The following is a 24,035-nucleotide window of genomic DNA, read 5'->3' as shown; positions in this document are numbered from 1 at the left end:
TATAAAGCGATAAAGCGTTAATTTAATCTGATTTTACCGAGTACGCGAATGAAAAATCGATCCCGTTCGCGCCGATCTCTCGCAATCGATTTTATTTGTTATGTTATATATATAAAGCGTTAATTTAATCTGATTTTACCGAGTACGCGAATGAAAAATCGATCCCGTTCGCGCCGATCTCTCGCAATCGAGCAGTCCTTTTTATTTGTTTTTCCTCCGTTTTTTTCTCAGTTAATTAACGCAGCGTAGCCATCCGATCGCGCGTTTACTGTCTGTAAAACGCGACGGGAATATCGCGTATGAGACCGGCTCGTGGAATCGTACAGCACTGCTGATGCTGATGTGATGCTGAATGCAAGCGCGAAAGAAGCGGGGAGATCCGTTCATTTGCGATGAGAAAAAAAAAAGGAGGAGACAAAGTCGCACGCTTGAAGCTGTATCGTCGACGGATGCGCGAATTCCGCTTCTCGTTCCGTTTGACAGTGATTACGCGGCGATAAACATTGACTGCACAGGGGAATTGTAAACAGGAGGAGGAGACTTCATCGCTCTCTCTCTTCCTCGCTCTTTATCCATCGAATACAGACGGAATTCTTATCTCTCTCTCTCTCTCTCTCTCTCTGTCTTGTTCTCTCACCTCGTGCTCGTGCACTCGTTGCACGATGTGACGCTCGTGTCAGCTCAATCTCGACGCTGAGACGGGAATCGCGGCTCGATGCCGCGGGCCGTCTCGAGGACCCGGATGTCGCGCTGCCGGCGTGCGATCACGACGATGACGTTCATCGCGACGACCAGCGACGATCGTGGCCTACTAACGGTCGACCGAAAGCGAGAAGTCGGCGAAACGTCGACGGAGCCGTATTGCGGCTCGTGCCAGGCGCGCCTGGTGTAGGCGCAGCGCAATATACGCTCTGTGTCACGTGGTTCGGTTGTACCTTCTACACTTTCGTCCGTTTTCTCCTTCTCCCTTCGAAGTCTGGCCGTGTCGATCCGTTTTCCTTTTCCACGCGGAAGGTGCAGCTGAAACGAACGAACCTATATAAACATGATGCATGGATACAGTACGTTCTATAGTCTTATATTGATTGCGGATGTTACTTATTGAATTTGGCCGTTTTTGCTTGGGTCGATTTGTTTTCTTTTCTACACATTATTTACAGCGGTTTTCTAAAAAATTATTTACTTCTGTTCTCTAAAAAACCTCTTCTATCTTCTGCTATATGTTATATGAAAAAAAAATACGGTTAACACGTTGAATACTGGAAGAATAATAACGTTCCGTTAGCGTTTAACCGTCCTCTTTTTTTCTGAAAAATCGCTGTAAACATTTTAAGTGTCGATAAACGCGCAATCGATCATTGTATAAGTCGATAAAATAAGTTACTTTCTCATCCGACGACTGATAAGCGCTATGATTCTTATCCTATGTGTAAATCTCTTCAAATATTTTTTATATTACACGATATGTAAGATTACAAGCAGAATTCTGTCACGAATTTCGTCAGAAATTACAAATCGTGTAAAACAGGCTTGATATATAACGTTTCGTTATATTGCGACAAGTTATTGACACGTATGACGTTTCTTAGTTATGAAAACGGCCGCTGCGCGGCGCCACTGGCAGCGTCGCGCACTTCCACCCGCTCCGCACCAACTTCAGTGCTTCGGTCAACTTCAGTCGGATGCTGTCGCTCGAGCAGCGCATTCGTATCCAAGGGGAGGTTTCTTCTCGCATCGCGCGCGCGTTCACCCTTCTTCCTTACATTTGTTCTTTCCATGTCTCTCTCGCCGCGACGCGGACATGACGCGCGAAACGTAACCGTCTTCGTCCGGTCAAATCGTATCGAATTATCAGACTCTCCTCTCTCGTTTGTCGCGCCGCGTTCTTGTCCCTCGCCGCTCTCTCGACACACACATACACACACAACAAACGTATCTTTCTCTCCTCTCTCCCGTCCCTCATCCCTATCCTCTCGGCGGGGCGAGCCAAAAACTCATTGCGCTCCGGGAATATCCTCTCCCGTCTCGAACCGGTAATATCTCCGTGATTAGCGAGAGTACCCCGATCTCTTCGCGGTGTCGGACCCGGTCATTTTCCGTCCGCGACGTGTGTCGTCGTCCGCGAGCAAACTTCAAGGGAGAGAAAAGAAAAACGCCGTCCCGGTGAGATGCGCGAGTCCGCGCCGCGTCGCTTTTCGTGACTTGGCGAGCGGAATTCCGCGCGACGGATTTTCCGCGAAGGATTTCGGGTGGTGCGTCGCGGCCACCGGCTTGCTGTTCGACCAGAGGCGGCGACGGAGAAAGAGGCGGAGGTGGAGGCGCCGGAGAGAGAGAGAGAGAGAGTATTTTGGGAGGATGCGCGGCTGAGGCGATCGCTGGTGAGTAGCTATCTTATATATTTCGCACTGCGATGAGTCTATCTTCTTTAGCAACAATACGTTTTCCGTTAATTGCAAAAGTGGTCTGATTCCTACCACCCATTTCGACGTTCCTGTCGATGTTTTCATCGACGTCTTTTGCCACTTCTAAATTGTGTTTTCGTGATGGTTATAAACAATTCAATTGATTGGCGACGATTACGAAACATCGATAGGAAAATCTGTGTTCGATTAGAATATTTTCGTGCGTTTCGAGAAAAATGTATCTAACAAAATCTTTCATCTTGTATGCATATTTTGCATTATATAAATTAAATGATCTTTGATGAAACTCGCGTGTTACGAAATGATCCAATAGATGCGAGGATAAATGAACAAATAGATTGAAGCATAAGAGAAAAATGGCAACTAAATTATAAATAAATAAAACGAAAAGATTAATGTACAATACATACTTATAAGCGCTAATAATAAAAAAAAAAAAAACAAAAAAAAAAAAAAAAAAAAAAAAAAAAAAAATCACGTTGTAAACAGATTTGTTATCGAATATTTATAAAATAAAATGTTTTATCTCTCTTTCTCTCTCTTTACGGATTGATAGGCTTTACATACATGATATAAAGTTTACATTATTTGTTAGGAATGAGTAAGCCTCTCATTCACATATGATACGAAACTCGTATCAGCTTGTGAAATATTTATCAATTGAAATATTTTATTCTCGTTAATTTTAGAAAACACGATATAGATGACACTATCTATGATGAATGACGGCTTATTATCACGTAAATTAAGCAACAAATCGAATTGATTTGAGTTACGACACGCAAATTCAAATACGTTTCGCGACTTATTCAAATTGATTTATTCAAGTTAACTCTTCAATCATCGATGATTAACCTTTTCACGAGCAAGAGTTTCTAATAAAGTTTGTTTCCTTTTTTTTTTCTCAGCGAAAAAATTGCGTTTGTCAAGAGACAGCAGGTCACGTAAACAATGGCTAATTCCGTTTACGACAAAGATCACGTCGCATCGAAGTTTTCTTACGTATATGAGGACAATAATTGGATATATTCAGTGTAATTTCGTTGCAGAGAGAACGCAAAATTTCGTTCTATTCGCGACGGAGTTTCGCTGCGCATAGTTTACTTCCGCTTTCGTTTATCCGTTCGCGAGATACGCGATCACCGCCCACACTTCTCTCGACGCGATCGCAATTTAGTAGACGCGTTTACCCTTCACGGGGGGAAAAAAAAAGCAACGATGGTTATATATTGGATGCTTAAAGAAATAAAACCCCGTTATAAAACTATTTCTTTAAATAACGTGCAATTGGATGAAATAATCGAAACCGTTATACGAATGGAACTATGTACAATGATCTCTTGATATTAATAATGTTTAATGATAACGTTTCGCGCTTCGCGAAAATACGAATTGATGGCTGCAACTTTGAAATTGTATTCACGCGATAATACATGTACCACGAGTTGTAAAGTGTTACTGATAATAGACGAAACACGAGGCGAGAGTAACCAGAGCCGTCACTTTAATTACGCACATCTTTCGATGGGTTTCGCTTTTTTATTACACGCATAGTGTCTCGATGAAAGCATTATCAATTTTCTTTGAACGAGAGCGGACTTTTTTATCAAAGATGAATTCATCGGCTTTCGCCGATGATATTCTGCGATATCCTCCGGATGTGATGTCCTAGAATTATCCTGCATTCTCTTTCTTTTGTCTACGAACGCGCTTTTGACGAATTCCAGCTCCATTTTTCTACTGGGTTGAAATTTCAACGGATTCTCTCATAATTCCTATAATATATTCGCCTCGATATCGCAAATTGAGAAAATTTATAGTCGAGGGTAAATGCGGGAGAAATTTTTGACATCCTCTAAACGAGTGCGTCATCCAATTACGTATGAAAACTTAAAACAAATTTAATAATTAAGACGAATTATATGGAATGAAAAGCGCTTCCTGACTTAAACATACTCGGTAAATTGATTACGGTATAAACTCGAGTTACTTCGTCCTCTGAAATGACTTTATAGTAGATTGAGACTTTTCATGGTAGAAAAATTATTATCTTATCTAAGGGGCCTATTCTGCAATTTTTAACGATGTCGTTATAGGTATCATATTGCGCAGCGATTTTCCGATATGTTTTAGCTGCGCAATGACACGTATTGATATCGTTAAAAGTTACAAAATAGGCCCCTACAACTATTGTCGTTTATGTAAAATATTTATTCTAAAAATGTGAAGAAAATAAATAAAATATCGATTTATTCCGCGATAAAACAAAGCGATTTGAATTCACTATCTTTTTAATGTAATAATAAGTTCAATATAATTTTTATGTAACATGACTGCCATACACATATACAAGAATATCAAATACGACCTTCATGTTAGGCGAATAAAACTCGGAGTAAGTCAGAACTAGATGTAAACCAAAGTTTAAATCTTATAACCGTAAGATGTTTGATTCTATTGTGCTGTTCGGTCTCGATTTCTAGTCTATGCGCAAAGCAGATGTTTTGCAGAGATCTTGTAATTCCATTTAGATATCACGCCGCGATATATATAATTCGCGAATTGTTTGCAGGACGGATACATGTTAAGTTGGCGTGGATCAGTTCTCATTGACGACAGAGAAATAATTCAAACATAATTATCTATAACTGGGATCTATAAGCGGACTCCCTGTAGTGCATCGAAGTCACACATGGAATCTATATGGACAGCTGAAGTCACCAGATTTCACATATGACCTGGATTAATTTTTATAAAAAATAATAATTCGACATTTGGCTCTTTGTGTAACATATATGTAACACATATATTTTATACATAACACGATAAATATATTAAAATTAGAAAAAATTGTTGAAAAATAAAAATAAGTAGAAATAAGAAGGAACGTGAAGGTAGAAAACGTAAATTGTGTGTCTTGGGTCGGAGGTATTAAATTTAGAATTAACTTCAATCTTACTTCGCGTATTAAAAAGTTTTGTTCCTCCAATTTGATATATTTAATGTTTTATATACCTTCACGGAGAAAATTGACGATGTAATTTTGGAAGAATAAATTCAAAACTTTAGAGGAAATAGTCTTCAAAGTAGTTTAAAGAAAGTTGAACCAATATACGAAATAGAACACGAAGCGTGCGCGCTGTGGCGTGCTCCTCTTGCACGGGGGACACTCTGTATATACCGGTCGAATCTATTTCTGTACGCGACACACCGGCCGCGTGTTGTCAATCGCGTGCACCCAACGCGACGTTCTATGCACGCGTTCATTCGCCACTCGGCCAACGCTTGTCGCGGATTTAGTTCGCGAAAGGGAACGTCCGATAGAGAGAAAGAGAGAGAGAGAGAGAAAGAGAGAGTCAGTCTCTTTTCGAGCATTGCCGGCACAAGTGACGTATATAAGTGATTAGGTTCATGTTGATCTTTACGGAACAGCTGTTATTGGGATATCAATATTTGCGCCTTGAGATCTCTTCGGAGTTGAGTAAATATCAATAGTCCCCATGGATGATATTTATCATTTTCTCGTTCTATATTTTTAGCTCTTGATTATGTATAGTACTCTGTTCAGCACATGTCTTAGATTTATTGAAAAATATTCCAAGAAGATTCTTGGATAACTGTAAATTTTTTTATTAATAATAAGAGCGCTTAAAAAACCTGAGATCTCTTGATGAGTTTGAAGTCCATTTTTCACTTGATGAACATTTTCAAATCCTGATGACATGAAGATATTTTACTTTTTATATAAAGGGATCTTTGTGAATTAAAAAGTGATTAAAGATGTAAAGGGATAAAGGAAGCTTTGTTTTCCCATTAATTCTAAATGTCGATTTGATCTCAACGGAAACTTAAACTTTATCAAAACTTCACTTACTCGCTACGTAATTTACTGTTGAGGATAGAAACTCGTTACAAATGGTGAATTTCCTTGCACGGTATAAAAAAAATTATGTATTTAAAGAAATTAATTTTAGAAAAGACAAGGAGAGGAAGAGTAATAGGGAAAAATTAATATTTTATTAGTGCGCGAGAGAGAAAGGCTAAAGATAAATTCAATAAATTATACAAGTGAAAAGCTGTCACAAGGTGTCTTTTAAGTGACATATTCACGATTAAAGATTAAAATTGACGAAAATATCACAAATTGGTGTTTATTAAATATTCCGATCGCTAGCAAAAAAAAAAAAAAGAGATCTTTTCCAACACTGTGTCTGTTTTGCAAAGATTAAGATATGTTTTTAAAAACTATGTATTTTTAATGTGTGGTTTATTTTTACTTTTTTAGATGTTATTTTATCTTATCGTATCATAGTTAATAGTTATGTTAATATGTTTTAATAGTTATTTAGTTAATAGTTATTTTAACATGTTTTAATAGTTTTTAACGTAGAATTTTCCAGATAGGATTAATAAACGTCAGCAATCCGTGCAATTTTTAAATGGACATTTTTTTACGGCGATTGGGATATGCGATTATCGATTATCTATTCAAAGAGTCGTATGTCTACAGCTGTTTCAGTCGTTAATCTGCTTATCGAGTACATTTGGAGCTCGTTGACAATAGTTCATTCATAAAATAATTATCGTGATCGTGAAGATTATTTTCACGAAATACGAGTGCCTGATATAAATTCTAGAAATCTTTTTCTCGCTCTTCTCTTATCTCGACATGTGTTCGACACATTGCATTGATCTAGATTGATGTTTATTGAGCTGTGTAATTATTGACTTACGATGCGATATTTAATGCTTACATAATCAATATGTTGATGCGCTTAACCCATGATTAGCTGCTCAAAATTTGTATACATTGCTTATAGTGCTTTGATAGTTGGATATTAGATGGTCCCTCGTTACAACTACTCTCTTAAATAAAATCAGTATATTTTCAGTGATAAGCAGTGATTTCAGTTATAAGTATAGCATTACAAACGTTGAAATCTCACCGAGAAGAATCAGTTAGTGATAGTAACTATTTTATCAATGATATATTTTTAAAAAATGCGTTTCATATTATAATATTATATATGAGATAAATTCATAGTAATATATTTTTTTTTTTTAAATAAAAAGAAATGTAATATACACATAATTTTGAATTTAAATACGAAATCTTATTGCCATAATTAATGAATACGGAAGTGCAAAGCGTGAGTGTTTTCACTGATCTTCGGTAAACTCTTGTCACTGCTTTAATCAGTGACATTTTCAGCGATTTAGTACAAAGTAATGCACGATTGAATTACACGAGTGATGATTAAGCACAACCGCATGATAAAAAATTTAGTGCTATTAATTAAATTAGTGTTTTAACAAATATTATTCATATACACTTTTGTTAATTTCCGTTAATATATTAATCTTTGATAATCACAATCTTTCGATTGAAAGAAAAACTGTCTAAATATAATATTCGCGATCAATGAAATAATTTAAAATATATAGTATCTTTATCCTTTAATTTCCGGAAAATCAAATATTATCAATTGCAATTCGCTATTTTTTTCCAGATTGGAAATGCGATGCAGCCACTGCATTTTATTGCTATTTGTACACAGCATTATACAATCGCATTGTTGTCCGACCTCCGCATATTGCTGCGATATCGCAATATTACATCATTATTTATTCGTCGCGGCAAAATGCATTATTGCTTGCATTGTCGCGTCGAAATCTATGGTAATGGTTTTATTTCTCTTTATTTCTATTTTTTCGCTCATGATGATGAGTCGCATCCCGGGAGGGTATGTTAATTACTTGTCTCGTCAATATCAATTTAAACAGAAAATTAAACGCCATATTAGGATTTTATTGACGTCTCCCGTGTAACGTAAAATTCATATATTATTGATAAACTATGCAACGAGAAAAAAGATACGCGCGCGATTAAATAATATAGTTTATCAATATGCGCGCTGATGTGGCAAAATCGGACGCTCTCTGAGTCTTTTCGCAGGATCAGAATCAGCAAAAGCAATTCTTGCAAACATAACGTTCGTGAATGTGCTAATTACGTTAGGTAGAAAATTTAATGATATACAAATATTTAAAGTAAACTAAAATAAAGTACAACAAAATATAGTGCAATACAGTAATTAATATAGTGAAATTAATATTTAATAAGGACGATATGATGCTCGGAGATATTTCGAGATATATCTTCCGGTTTAACAGATTGAAAATAATGTATCGGGCTTAGTAAAACGATCGCTGATTAGACGAAGTTAACGATAATGCGATTGTTGAAAATAATCTTATATTTGAGCGAAAAAAAGTTGAATAAACTCGCGTGTACATGTGCGCTTGTATATATACACACATGTGTTTGTTAGGACGCGTCTGATAAAAGAGGGTGGCTCTGTTCGCACACAACACATGGTGCTCATGTCAGACACGGGGCGATCGCCAACAGTTGCAAAGCAGGAAATCGATCGGTCCGTTCTAGCCGGCTTCGCCCCGACCTTATTCCCTGCAATGAGATCACGCGTCCAAAATTTAATTGCATTCCGTGCAAAGCCGCTGGCCATCGTCCAAACAAGCATTGCACCGAATCGATTTTTTCGCGGGAAAGGAAGGGAGAAAAAGATTGCTCGCCGATCGGATTTAACGTTGCGCTCGTGCCAAGCTGCTTCGATCGTTTTGAAATATGACGATGTTGTTTCAAAACACGATGATATTGTTTCGAATGCAAACGACGTTTTTCCTCTCTCGAGATATAAAAGTTCCCCAAATGACTGACTCAAATTAATAAAGAATTTAATAATCTTTATTTATTTTAGTTTTTATAAATTAATTATTAATATTTTTCATACATTATTATTATTATTATTTAATTTATTGTATATCTGTTACGCGACAATCGATACATATGTATAACTGGAGACGATGAATTCCCTCTAATTATTCTTATGAATGATAAGATATTTCAGACTTTATGATTCGCGAATTTATGAAAACGCAGAATGATGGAACGTGTATTGTTTCCTCTCCCGTCTTTTTTTATTTTACAATCGTGTCGTCGCGAAAGACGAGCAGCAAACCGAGGCTGAAACGAAACGAGGACGAGAGCGTTGACTCGTTCGAATGACGGACACATAAATCGCGGATTCCTAATTAACCCTTCACTATTCTATGGATGTCGCGCGTGGTGAGTGCGATGATAGCTTTAATAACACAACTGTATGAGTAATGATAAAGTACCTGATAAACACTTGTTTCAAGTGTTGTGCACAAAATGCACCCGTCAACACTTGTTCAACGTTAATGTCAATGGACGCAATAAATAAAATATGCGTAAGCAAATATGCAATGATGTAATGTCGAACACGTAATATATCGCATCTTTATATTTTTTTCGTGTCCGGCATTTATCGAAAATACTACGGTTCAAATTCTAAGAGTCGAGGGAATAAATTCTGTCTACGATTCCATCCTCGGAGGATCATGGAGAGATTTAAGCTAAGTCTGAATCGGATTTTGGAATCAAGCCGAGTTCAGAGCTCGGAGAGATCGACTTGTTCCAAGGTAGTCGAATGCTACAGCGAGCCGCGACGAATCGTGGATCCACGAAAGAATCGTTCAGTTTACGATAAGACGAATTTACGCTCGCGGCGCGATAACGAGATGTCGATTAACGACAAACGCATTGGCGGACGCCAGCAATAACATAGTCCGCGGAGGGTGGTCTGGTCTCTCTCCGTATGCGATCGCAATAGCGGTCGATAAGCCTTAACACCTGCACCCGAGCCGATAATCATAACACAGTCTGCTAGCGAAATCCGCCTCGGATCGATCGCCCTCCTTGCCAATCTTAAATTTATGCGGAATCGGCACAAATATAAAATTGTACATAGAGCTATTTGACCGACTTCCATTAAGTTGCGTCCGATAAGATATGTATACTTTGCATGAAAAGTATTGGTCCAAATTGACAGACTTTAATTTCACGATATTAATTTATCCGCTAATTTATACGATATTAAGTATTATATTTTGATCTCTTTTTTCCTTGGTATTTTAATATCCTTTCTAAAATTTATATAAACGATATTGAAATATTATATTATTATACGAGACACGCGCATTTCGACGTCGGCGATATTTTCCGCAACACTTGCATCAACTTTCCGTGCTGTTAGTGTACTAAAATACACATTTGGTTATTATCTTAGAATTAGATGTTTATCAAACATTCGAGAGACCGAACATGTTGTTCCGAAGTTAAAAGGAAACACGGCAAGCGAAGCTATAACTCGTCGCCCTAGCCGAGACTTAAATATTTATCCGTCTTATCTACCCGAAGTACACTTACATAGGATAACATGCGCATAAGCAGCATGCATATTCCAGTTACGAGGATGACGTAGAGGTCGTGCGACATCCTCGAAACGGCCTTGGCGGAGAGCTCATGACGAGAACGAATCATAAGGTGAAAGCTCTTACTGATTGGAAGTCGCGCACACACGTGATGATCGTTCACTTTTCTACCAGGGATGCCGTTATCTCTCGAAGAGAGAATATATATGCATTGAATGCTCGGAGGAATTTCGAAAGGAATTGAGCGATCGCGGCTGATGGGAAATTATGAAATCAGACTGGATTCAGAGCTGTCGAAGAATCTAATTAACATATATTTAAAACTCCTTTCTTCAAAATTTTAGCAATGAAATAACTCGATTTTTCTCACAATGTAATTTTTTAAATTCACATTTATTAAACGATGAAAACGAGTTTTAACTTATGTTTTAATTACATACATGTATATATATGATAATCTAATATTGATAACTATTTTCTCATCGATAATCGCAAATTTTTAAGAGACGAATAATTGTCGAAACGCGGAAAAATTTCGGAAACCTAGTTTGTATCAATAAATTTGTTACCTTAAATAATGCAGAATTGAATGACGCAAAGATTACGTCATGATTGATCAAAGATGATCGAGATTGATGTCGTTGCATCACAAGTTGTAGTAATAGCTTCGTGGTTTTTGTGCTCAATCATCTGGCTGTCTCCCTCGGATAATCCCTCTTAATCACTCGATCGCACGTTTAAGTATAACCGCAATCATCTTTTTATAATATCGCGATGTTCTCACGGACGATCGAAGAAATAATAATGTATAAAACATTTGAGTTATGTTTACCATAATTCATCAACTTTAAGCTCGTAAAAAACATGTATCTCTTCGATGTTTAATTATATGTTCGAACATTTCCGTCGTAGAATGTGTCGTTCCACGTTTTCACTACATCTTTTTAACTAAATGCAGCTCTTTTTTCATAACTTTCTAATGTTAAGGTCAAATATATCCAAACAGTTGTCTCGAGAGAAAATTCTGTTGCTCCAAGCTATCAAAATTAATTAAAAAATAAAGCTTTGTTATTACGTCGCTTCATATCTTCGAAAATGTAACAGTTTCTTTTATCGAATTTATTTTGACTACTATTATTAATCTTTTATATATCCATCAATTTTTCTCAAAATGTAGATAAATATATAATTTAAATAAACAAAAACGGAATTATAGTTTTCTCCACTTTCGATTCATCATAAAAATTGAAAAAGTTTTTAATTTGTTAAACGCTAATTTTGTTACACATATTTTAACCAAAAAATGATACAGAATAAGTGCATCCAGATGAGTGTAGAAAAAATTATGGATGTTTTACTTTTTCTTTCAATTTATAGAATTAATTATAATGAAAGTTAATCTCAATTGACTTTTGAATTAAATAATCACATTTGAAGATACTACGTGGAGTTTGGTTAAGAGAGACGCATAGATCTTTCTAACATTAGCATGCTCGTCGCGTACTATTCTGTCGTGAAAGTTCAAGTAGCTTTCTTCGGTCGCAGCGACTGTGTGTCAGTAGTCGAAAGTAAAATCGGAGCAACTTATCTTACTGTCACATCTTAGAATCACGAGATGTTGCGTAATCCGACGAAACTGATGTATTTTGCATATTTTTTTCGAACTTACTATAAAATTTAAAAAAATGAATAGGTTAAAGAGTTAAAGAGAGAGATTTTTAAAAATGTTACTCACGAGATTTAATAACGGGAAATTGAAATATTTAATTGTTCAGCAAGATTAATTAATTAATCATATATATCGAGTGTCCTTATGCTAATAGTTCTACGTGCTTGTAGATGTATCTATTACCGGGCTATTCCCGACATCGCTGTCGAGAGATTCGAAAGTATGTGACCGTGTGTTATCCCATGATCGCGATCGAGCGACACGAAAATGGATAAGTCTCTCGAAGGAGAGACCCCGTCGATAAGATGTGAAAGTGCTCGACCGCGCTTGAGACGAGTGCTACTTTGTGAGCACTTTTTCAATCGATCTGTATATTATATCTTTAAAGATTGAGTCGCATGTAAAGCGTGTCTATTTCTTTTTTAAGTTACACAAGTGGCTAATAAAGCCCAAAGCCATAAAAAGTGATGTGTGATCATGATCATGAAAATTATGTTTAATATATTAATGGAAAAATAATTATTTTATTTTAATCAAATTTTTTTTAAAGGGAAAGAAATAAAAATGCAAAGTATACATTTATAATTATAAAGAAATATATTGTTAAGATGTATGATATAACGAGGTTTTAATAAAATAAAAAATGTAAAAGATTTAACTATAATAAAGGTATCGGGTAGAAAGTTTTATGAAATAATTGTATTACAGATTTTCACATCTATCAAATATTACGATAAAGTTATTTGGGGGATATATTGTAAATCTGTATGCGCCAAAATCTTCCGATTTATTTGAAAGAATTGTCCCTGAGGATTGAGCCTCGTGAGAGCGGCGGTTTCTCTTTAGCTACATGAGCGCTAATTCACAAGGGATGGCAGAAGCGCATTTACAGGGGTGGGTAGGGGTGAGCGACCGGTCAAAGTGCCTCTTAGTGAGAGAGGGTACGTCGTAAAGACACAATGGCGCCGCAATCAATATTCAGGATGTAATGATATCGCGCGTTGAATGTTACTGTTATAGTGCAATATTGACTTGCGATATGAGATACTAATTGAAAATAAAACAAATCGCCAAAAATATATGATAGGTCCACAAAGTTTCACAAAATTGTTACATATATTTGCTCGTGGGAAAAAGTATTTAATTAAAACGTTTATTTCGATTTGTAATTTTTTTTTTTTTATAATTGAACTATTTACTAGAAATATTTCTCGCGAATTCTTTGAAATAAACAAATGTATATGTTATATAATTTTGCACATATATGTATGCACGTGAGTTTTTTTTATGCTATTTTACTAGGGCCTTGACTTGGCACCTTGACAGATATTCATAGAAATAATGTATGCTAATAGATGACTATAAAACCGTGACTACAAGTTCGCGTAGAAAGTAAAAGTATGTCGGTTTAGTAAAGAATTCTTTCTTCCCCATATTTTAATCATCGTAGAATTCGATGACTTGGCAATCATCATCGATTTGACGATACGCGATTTGATGAATCTCTGCTCAAATAAAACTATGTACACATGAGAGAGAACAATTTTCTATATACTTCAATTATATATAATAAAAGATGCGTTAGTTTAAAATCCTTAAATATATTGCATTATATCAGCCGCAGTTATTGATAGCGAAAAATTTGAAAAACAAAAAAAGAATTGTGTGCGCCGTCGTTATATATGATATTGTACTCTCGTATCGTGAAGCATTCTCTTAAATCATTGTGTGCGCGAATATCCGAATAAAATTACCGCATTTTTGTATTCAGAGGGACATATATTAAGATCGATACCATTATACGAAAAGATACCTCTCCTCGTCCCGCAGGATTCGAGAAGTCGTAAATTCACCGTGAATATACCTAGCGATACATACAAAGGAAATCGTTATCTACGCGAACAAAACCGGGAAAAGAGGGGAAGCGGGATTGTCGCATAAAAATGTGTACCTTACCTTGTGCCGCGTAAATATCGTGCCGTTAAAAATTGCCGTTGCGGTCGAGCGGGTTTTAAGGGAAACAAAGAACAATTCCCGCGCCCCCGCCGCCTTCGGTGATGTGTTGTCTTGCCGTTCGTGCCTCTGCAAATGCATCGAGAGTCGCCGCCGTCATTATGAATTCGCGTTTTCGTGATCGCGAATTAATTCTTCATGACCATTTATAAACGCGTGACGTTGTAAACGTTATTTAACTCTCGCTCTCGGGGAACGCCGATTGTGTAAGAACGCGATGGATTGAAAGAATGTAACTGTTGTCTGTGGCTCTGTCGTGAATTCTGTTGGAGTATATTCTCTCGGATCAGAATTAATAATTTGATAGAGAAGCACATACGCGAGTTACTTGATTTCAGAATATGGCGAAAAAATTTACGTTGCAATAATTAAATAAAAATTCTAAAAATATTTTAGAAGAAAAATTAATTTATTTTATGTTGAAAAACATCTCGGCGGTCTATTATTATACGTCATGATGAGAGAGAATTTATGTTAAAATGAACTTGCGCATTTTCAATCCCTAAAATAAAATACGAATAAAGCAAATTTATTGGAATCTTTTCGTTATTAATTATGTTGAAATTAAATTTGCGATTGGATATCAGAGGAAAATTTAGCGATACATAACGCGCTATGTTATACAATTCTGTTTTCAACAAATGTAATTAAGCTTGTACATACAGGGTAAGGCAAATAAAGCGTTACAAGTTAATATCGTAGAAAATATTGGTTGTAGAAAAAAAAAGTATGAAATGAAAGAATTAAATAACTTTGAATGTGATCCGATGTGTTTATTTACATTTTTTTTAGTTTGTTTTCACAATCTGGCTATTTGTTGAAAAAAAGATTCTTGAAATTGTTCCATTTTTCAAATTGGATCAGATTAAACAATCTGAAAGAAAACAAACACATAAAATCACATTCAAAGTGGTTTAATTTTCTTGGTTCTCTTTTTCGGTTCTTTCAATAGATTGTTAAAGTGCCTAAAGGTTCAAGGCAGTCACTTTGAACACCTTCTCAAATAATATCTCAATTATTATGATTATTAATAAGTAAAAGTGTGCTAATAAAAATGTATTTTTTTAATGCACAATCTCTTCATTTATGACTTTGAATGATTTTATGTCATAGGTCGTTGGATTTGTCTCAGTAACGGCTACAAAATTGCGTAAAAAAATCCATATGGTCCCATTTAAAAAAATGGAGGAGATTTTAATCTAACCTTATATCAATCGATAAGAAAATTTTTCTTATACGTCCCTGCCTCTCATACGTCCCCCTTGATACCAAACAGTTTTCATTTCATACTTTCTTTTCTACAACTAATATTTTCTGCGATATTAACTTGTAACGTTTTATTTGTCTTACCCTGTATATTTTTATAAAATATTGTATGTTATTTTTATATATGTAAATACTCAGATTTATCGATTTTCAAACGCACTGCGAATTTAACAATTTAGAACATACGATATGATTTAATGATTTGTGCGAGTTTTGTGATTTTGTCACGTTTTAACACAATTTGTATCACGCTTGCTAATAAATATTTCTCTTATCAGTTGAGTCACTTATAAGTGATCTTTTGAGCTGTATTACTTATTGTAAGTAAATAATATAATCTTTCTTCGAAGTATTGCAATTTTTAGAAACAGATATTATATTGCAACCGCGGGATAGATATAAAATGATTGCGCTGTTTACTGTCTACATGTGATAAAGTTTGGTTCAGACGTTATTAAAAAAATCTCATTTATTGAAAAAAGAAACTTGAAATTATAAAACTTTACAAAATAATCTATCAATTTTTTAAATTTATTACCATAAATTATTTATACAAATTTTATAATTTGAATCTAACAAAAATCACAATTCAGTTTTTCTCGTGATTGTAATAATTGATTTAAAAAATGAACAAAAAGAAAAAGCTTCGACATTCTTCCTGAGAGCCCTGAATAATTAAAATCTCTGAGAAAAAATTCATGTCAATATTTTATGCAACTTTTTGAGAAAACTGTTAACATATACATACGCTTTTTCGTATTGAAGAAGAGATCTCGAGAAACGGCGATAAAAATTGCATGGAATATTTATGTAAAATTGATTTTCAGAGTTGTAGTCTTCCTCTCTCTCTCTCTCTCTCTCGAAACTTCAGTGGAACTTTGCTATAGCAGAATAATGTTCAGTTGCCAAGTCATATCCTGTGCAAACTGATATGATAGATAACCCCTAAATATAATTTCTAGGCGATGAAAAATTCACACACCATTCTAAGAAAAAGAAAAGATACATATTTTTTTTAAATTGAAAAAGAACATAGGACGAAATATGCAAGCGAGAAATAAAAATGTTAAATTTTGTTAATTAGACCGAGTTGAAACTTGAATTCTTTGTCGCAGCCGCGTTTACAGTTAAGATGCACGACGGAAAAACGTGTACCTTAAAGTCAGGCGGATAGATACTTAATAGCTTGATTCATTATGCGAATCTGAGCTTTCCTATCAAACGATTACATTTAACGCATTTTAACAAACGACATGGATCGCAACAGCAGGTGGATCGAGTCGATGACATATGTCAGCTGATTGGACAACTGCATTAGCGTTCAAGCTTTTGAGACAAAATTATCTTTTCAAAATTCTAATTTTGTATGTGAAAACAATGGGCTTCAAGGGTTTAATAATTTCAAAATTGTAGGAAGAGAGTGATAATTTATGAAAGGAAATAATTTATAATTTATTTCTCTGCATTTATGCAGCTGCTTATTTTAATTAATAATTTAATATTCTTTGTATTTGTATCAAAATATAAATGTATATTATAATATTCTGTGATATTTATTATGCAAAATTTATTATATAAATTTTCATAATTTTATTTTATTATTTGCGATATATAAAATAGCAATAAAATTATAAATGAGTAAAATAATTGGATTACACGTTCAATATGTCAAAATTTAATTTTGGAATCATAGAGAATGGAAGAAGCATATATATCGATATTTACATATTTTTTAAATATTTACAAAATATTATTACACATATTTTAGAGAAAGAAGAAGAATAATTATTATATTTCATAAATATATTTAGATTATAGAATATAATTCTAATATTTTTGAAAAATGATTGCAGTACATTCACTTTATCTTCCCTCTTGTAAGAGAAAGTGTAAAAAATCCGCGAGATCAGTGGAGATATCGAGCATAACAACGCCGATACCAGTCGTTATCGCATTTCGCGATTCACCGAAAGAAATCAAGCGGACGATTGCGAGCGCGGCGGGATCGAGAAACCGTGAACTTGCATGTTAAAATTTGCACGGCTTCCTCGCTGCGAGGGAAAAACGCCGTCACCTCGACCACCACACGACGAGGACGACGGCGGCGCGACGGCGGTGCATTCGCGGCTCAAGGTTGTCACGACGGACTTTCCGCCCAACCGGTTTCCAAGCCACGCCATACATTAAGGTATACGTGACTTTTCTCCGCGAGTGCGCGCGATCCCGTGAACTTCCGCGAGGCCGGGCTTTAAGTACGCGAGCTCCACGACGAAAATCTCGCGACGATGCGACATTAAAACGGATCTTGTCATCCGGTAATAAAGGGATCGAGTAAAGAAGCGAGGAACAGTATTTTTCGAATTCCGAAAGATATTAAGATTTTTTTGTTTCTCTCTCTCTCTTTTTTTAAGGAACAAATATGTGTATAATATTGAAATCATGTTTGTAGAATAATGATTTTACTTGTTTTGCACTTGATGTCGAATTTTTGCTTTCCTATTATACTCTCAACTTTAATGTCGTCTCGTTTACAATCGTGATATCGTGGATTGTGATTATCGCGATCGTGATATTTTGGATAAAATATATTGTGGATGCATATTTTTATTACGAAACTATTGAGGAGATATTTGTTCTTCTTAGATTGTTTGAAACGTGACTAGCGATTTTTTTTTAATATGATGTAATTGCAGATAATTGACGGTCAGCAGTAACGAATGTGTTTACAACGTTATTATTATTCGATTCCATCATGTGATAATAAAACAGCTGCAGATTGCTCTTTCACTCTTTAAATTAACGAAAATTATATAAATCAATATCACATTTCAATTCAATATATATATACTATAAATAAATAATGTTTATATATACTATAAATAAATTTGTTTCTCTCTCTCCCAAATCCGCTATTAATCTTAGTTATGCAGTTTTTTCGTGTTCATGAACAATTTTCTCAAAAAACGGTAGTTCACACACAGAAACCGTTTTTTTTTTCTCCCTGTTTTTATCCCGACACGCGCGATTGACGTTGCACAGCTCAAATGAAGGTGTGCATGCCTCTGTGCAAATGGATGCGTGGACTTGTTCCGTCAATTTCGTGATTAAGGGGAGCACTAAGTATCGCGCGGCCTACATTTTTTAATTAAAGGAGCATAACCCGACTACAAATACATACAGGAATCGCGTTTACACGATTGCGCACAATAGCCGATTGTGACGATTGCGTTTCTCGTGATCGTATGTATTCTTGACAACAGAAAAGCCTAGGGATCGTAATTAGCGCGAAGTAATTTAGTGTATAGAAAGAGAAAGAGAGAGAGAAATACGTGTGCATATACACGTGCACCGCGTAAAGATTTATCGTCATAATTTTGAAATGGAAAACGAGAACGCGACGTTGCATGCGGTTGCGCAAGCTGCGCACCTCATTAACAATAGTGTTCCAATGTTTAGCACTGATTTATGCGGATCGTTTGCAAAAGAATATTTTCTCGATCTTCGATCAATTTTTCTCTGCGAGCGCAAAAGTATAATGAGGATTTATACACTGTTTTCCTAAATATTGCAGCGAGAGAATTTTTATGAGCACACACGACGAATAATAATATTGTCTTGGCGAACAAATTTTCAGATTGAGATATAAGCATTTGACGTTTCGTAATAAAGATATATCTAAATACAAGAGTAATTTGTAAAAAATTTTAATATTGATTTACAATCACTGGACACAATAAATATTATTTATTCACCGCATTTTTATATTATATTGTATTATATTTGATATACGCTTTATCACACACACATATATTTATATCCGTTATTTATCTTATTACATTTTACATATTTTACTTGAACTGTATTTGCCTCAATTATTTTATAAATTAATTGACTTAAATCTTTTATCCATCGCGGTATAGAGATGCTGTTAACGCATCTCCGTCGATACGTACCAAATTTTTCACGAGTAAAAAGAAAGAAAAAAAATCTCTGTTAATTTCCCGAAGGTGAGATGAACAATAATTAAAAACGCGAAGGTAAAGAGCTCGTTTTTTGCCGCGTCAACCGAGATCGAAACCGAGTGCGATTCAGAAGCCGGAAAGTGCGATCGAACACGCGCAAGAAACGTCATAAAAAAGAGATCGGATTATATCAGATCAAAAGGCGGAAAACTGGATTACCTTGAGAAGCCAGTACAACGCTGGTATCTAAATATAAAGCCGCGCTTGCAAACGCGCATTAATGGCCTTACTTTATTCACACGGATTTATATGCGCTATTATTAATGATAGTTCGCCTGATGATAAATTGATTGATGATAGCTACTTTGTGTTTGGAAAGATGAAAAAATACGTTTCCAATTATTTGGAGTGATTTTATCCAAAATTTTTAAATTTTATTAAATTGCTTTACTTTCTCTTTTTCTTTTTACTTTTTTTGATAGAATTTTGCCATATAACAAAGAGATAAAATTTATTTCAAGATTACTAAGGTGTCGAGAAAAAATATTCAACTTAAAATCAAAACGACTGTCATTTCCAATTTTAATAGCAACTTAATAGAAATTTGAAAAAAAAATTAGAATATAAAATTTTATGTAATAATAATAATAAGAAATTCTAATATACATTTATAAATTTTCTGGGTTTTCTTCTTTATTAAAATTCCCGGTTTTTTTGCTTGCGAAGGGGAAATTTTCCAAGCATCTCTCCTCTTCCGGAAGAATGACGACCCTGTTGAATGCTCTCGTTAACGATCGAAAGCACGGAAAGCTCACGCGAATACGTATGATTCGTCTTCGAAGTGCTCTATTACGAGCACGAAAGTCGATCAATCTCGATACCGGAGATCAGCTGCGTGATCGAGCGTTCGCCCAAGCCGTACCTCTCTTACAGCAAATTGCAGATCGACGCAGATTATCGTGGATCGGTGCAGGGGCGATACAGGCCGCCGCAATTCGCCGTTGTTTGGCCATTAACGTCGATCGCCTTTGAGGTATGCACGCGCGGCGCATATCGTGCCTAACACAAGGCCCATCAATTCACCCGCTTGTTTTGATTTCTGTTCTTGAATCTCGGCTTGCTCGAGCAGTATCGCTCGTTCAGATACGCATTCGTTTGCATCTGGCCGCGAAACGAAGCGGATACGCCGCGTAATATCACGCCTGTTCGTATTCAACGCACGAGATATTTATCACCATTTGTATCAGGAAAAAATCGCCTGTACAGGTAAAATGTATTCCATATTTTATCGATTTAATCAAGATTGTTGTTCTATTTCTCTCTCTCCTTCTCTTTGTCGATTTACGAAAATTTAAAATTTTTATCTTTATTATAATGATTCATATATATATATTTTTTTATAAAAAACACACAATATAATAGAAAGTTTGAAAAATGATATGCGCGGATATTATCGTAATATTGCTACAATTTCTGGAATGGCACGCGCAGCCCGTCAGTTAATGATTATTGATTCAACCTTTCACACGTTTCTCCCAGAATAGAAATTGTAGAAGAGAAACTATCCAATTTCAAATTAAATTACTTGTGTTATTAGTATCCACAATAGTATTAAATAAAATGTATCATATACAAAAATCTTTAATTTTTGCATGACATTGAGAGTTAATACGTAATTAGCATACGTAATTTTTTTGCAATTTAATTTATCATTGTAAAAGAATCGAGAGCACGCATAGATGCGAAATGTTTTCGTGTTAACGAAAAATAGATAAAACTATTTCGTCACGAAAAGCTAATGAAAGAGATATATAACATCGAGAGCGACGTGACTTTTCGAATTTATCATATCGGGAAGATTTATATGTCGGACGTGATAAACAATCGTGACACTCTCTCCAACCGTCTCCTATGAAGCAATTACGGCTTGAAGACCTATTTATACATCCGCTTTCATAATTCTATCAGAGGATGCTTCATCCTTCCGACGAAATTAGTGTCGATTATTGCGCAAAAATATTTTAATATCACATTCCTAAATATAATCATCGGCGATTTTACTTGGAAGCACACATGATTTTTCTATGATATAATTCAGTAGTTCTAAAAATATTTTGAGATATCAAACAGAATTAATGTAATCATCTAATCGTTGAAATCATGGAATAAAAAAGACAGAGATATGTGTCAATTTTATTAAAATTGGAATTAAATATATAATATAATCATATGAATCCATTCTCTAGAAAGAAAAATTTCTAACACATGGAAGCTATCGTGAAACATTAAAGAACGTAGACATACCTGAAAATACACAGATACTTTGGAAACGTTGCATTCAGCCAAACTGTATAATTAATGCCGTTGTAATTAGTACCGTTTCTTCAATTGCTATCTCGATTCGATGCTGTCGAAAGCAGTTTCCGGTCGGCGGGTTCTTTTTTATAGCATTGATATACGCGAAAACTTTTCGGAGTCTCTCCATTCAACTCTTTCGATCGTTGCATCGTCGTCGTATCGATCGAAAGACGTGCATGTCGCGTGCACAGACAGAAAATATAGTAAAACTATGCGACGATAAATAATTTAACCGGAGCTGTCGCGTGTAAGTGAAGACGTTCGTTTCTATCGCACGACTGTCACTCTTTATCATGCGAATAAAAATGCGCGTGTATCTGTATTCGATGAATAACCGTCGTGGTTCGCGCAATCGTTATCATTATGCGAGATTTATGCACTTGTTATGCGAGAGGAGTGTCGCAACCGATCGGTGACACACCAGCGTGAAATTAATTTCAACCGACTAATAATATAAGCCCCTCTCTCCTCATCTCTCTCTTACGTTTAACGTACATTAAATTAAATTACATCAAGCTGGTGGTGCTTTGATATTGATGAAAACAGCAATTGATCATTTTTTATCTCGGCCAACTCTTGTCATATTTAATCATTAAATTAAATCATATAATTTAAATTAAGTTATCGTTAGACGAGAACAACGATCAATCGAATTCCATCTCTCTCGATCACGATGGATGATAAATGCATTAATCAATTGTCCAAGATTTATGGCGCGAAGGCGTTCGGCTCCAAGTAATCGACGGGGTTTATCGGAGCATGCGATCGTTTAACGAAATAGCGGTAAACGCGCATTGCTAGTATTGTGAAGCATTTTACGATCGTCACTCACTGATGGTCTTCTTTATCGATTTTATAATGCAAATCGCACGATTTATATCTCGATGCAACACGGTCGGTGAACCCGTCAATAAACAATAACCTTGGAATGTGAAAATATATATCATCGATGTAACTGTTGATAGGAGTGATTCATCCAGGTGAGTTATCGTTATCGAACAAACGCGGCGACGAGCGTCGCAAGAGAGTTCGTATGCGATGAAAGCGAAATAAATATCCTTTATAGAAGGTAGAGAGACGAGAACATTCGCTTTTAATCTCCCTTACATCATGGAAATTCCAACAGATGATTCAACGTATAATATTCTCTCATCGAAGAATGAAAGTTCGTTCGTTTTAACTTTGCGCGATCGAAATTAATTTCACAACCCAGTTTAACTTTATAACTACTCTACTTAATACCGGTCTCTATACAAGTATTACAATTTCTTGCTTCTTATGTACGAGCGTTTCAGTTGCTTCCAAGACAGACTCTGATGTATTCACTTATACTTTCGCGGTATTTGCTTCGTTTTCGTAAAATTTTTTTTCGTTAAATATCTCGACACTCAATTTATTAATATCTTAAAATTAATCGGAAAAGGAAAAATTTTATTATTTATTTCTACTTTATTCCCAATGCGCGTTGAAACGAAATGTAACGTAATATAATTATATCTTCTTAGAAATTTACGTCATTATCATTAAAATTTCATAATGAAATTTTATATATATATTAATGGAATACATTAATAAATATTTTAAAAGTAAGAATATTTCTCTTTTTACAGTAGCATGTGTGTACATTCCATTCCACTTCGATTTTTATGAAACATGATCATCGTTACGATCCTAGCCATAAAATGCGCGTAAATTAAACGGACACTAATTATGCATATCATTACGTGACGATCATGTTTTTAAGCCTAATCATTTATCACGAAGATCGCAGTCGTATGATTCACCCTGCAACTTACTAATAGTTAAAAATAATTTAACAACGTAATTTCTCTCCCACAACGCGCAAAATAATAAATCTACAAGCTTGAATTTTTTTCGAGGGGGGAGGGGGATTCACGGCTCGGTATAAAAGATAGTGAATCCGCTTTTTCGCAAAGCGTCGTCGTTTTAACCCCTTTAAGCCATTTATGCACTGTGTCGTATAAGCTGTGGTGCCACAACGACGATACCATGTGAATGTAAAGACTT

General features: G+C 35.3%; 2 protein-coding genes across 7 annotated transcripts in view; one reads left to right on the top strand and one right to left on the bottom strand.

The window, feature by feature from the left end:
* The window catches only part of LOC115245589 (carbohydrate sulfotransferase 4-like), a 13,354-nt gene extending 12,104 nt beyond the window's left edge, over nt 1-1,250 (bottom strand). For 2 of the 6 annotated variants that reach the window (XM_029823989.1, XM_029823990.1), the window contains exon 1: nt 638-902. The gene's annotated coding sequence lies outside the window, so the exon portion shown is untranslated. Of the gene's footprint in view, nt 1-139; nt 601-637; nt 903-935; nt 1,021-1,098 lie in introns of those variants that run through there. The other 4 variants (XM_029823991.1, XM_029823987.1, XM_029823984.1 and 1 more) reach the window with 4 other exon arrangements.
* Nucleotides 1,251-1,586: 336 nt separating this feature from the next.
* LOC115245599 (beta-1,4-glucuronyltransferase 1) overlaps nt 1,587-24,035 on the top strand; it is a 31,869-nt gene continuing 9,420 nt past the window's right edge. Inside the window, exon 1 of the mRNA XM_029824006.1 lies at nt 1,587-2,378. The gene's annotated coding sequence lies outside the window, so the exon portion shown is untranslated. The remainder of the gene's footprint in view (nt 2,379-24,035) is intronic.

Source organism: Formica exsecta, unplaced genomic scaffold (genome assembly GCF_003651465.1).
Source record: "Formica exsecta isolate Colony F162 unplaced genomic scaffold, ASM365146v1 scaffold122, whole genome shotgun sequence".
NCBI lineage: Eukaryota > Metazoa > Arthropoda > Insecta > Hymenoptera > Formicidae > Formica > Formica exsecta.
This window is presented reverse-complemented; position numbering and strand designations above follow the sequence as displayed.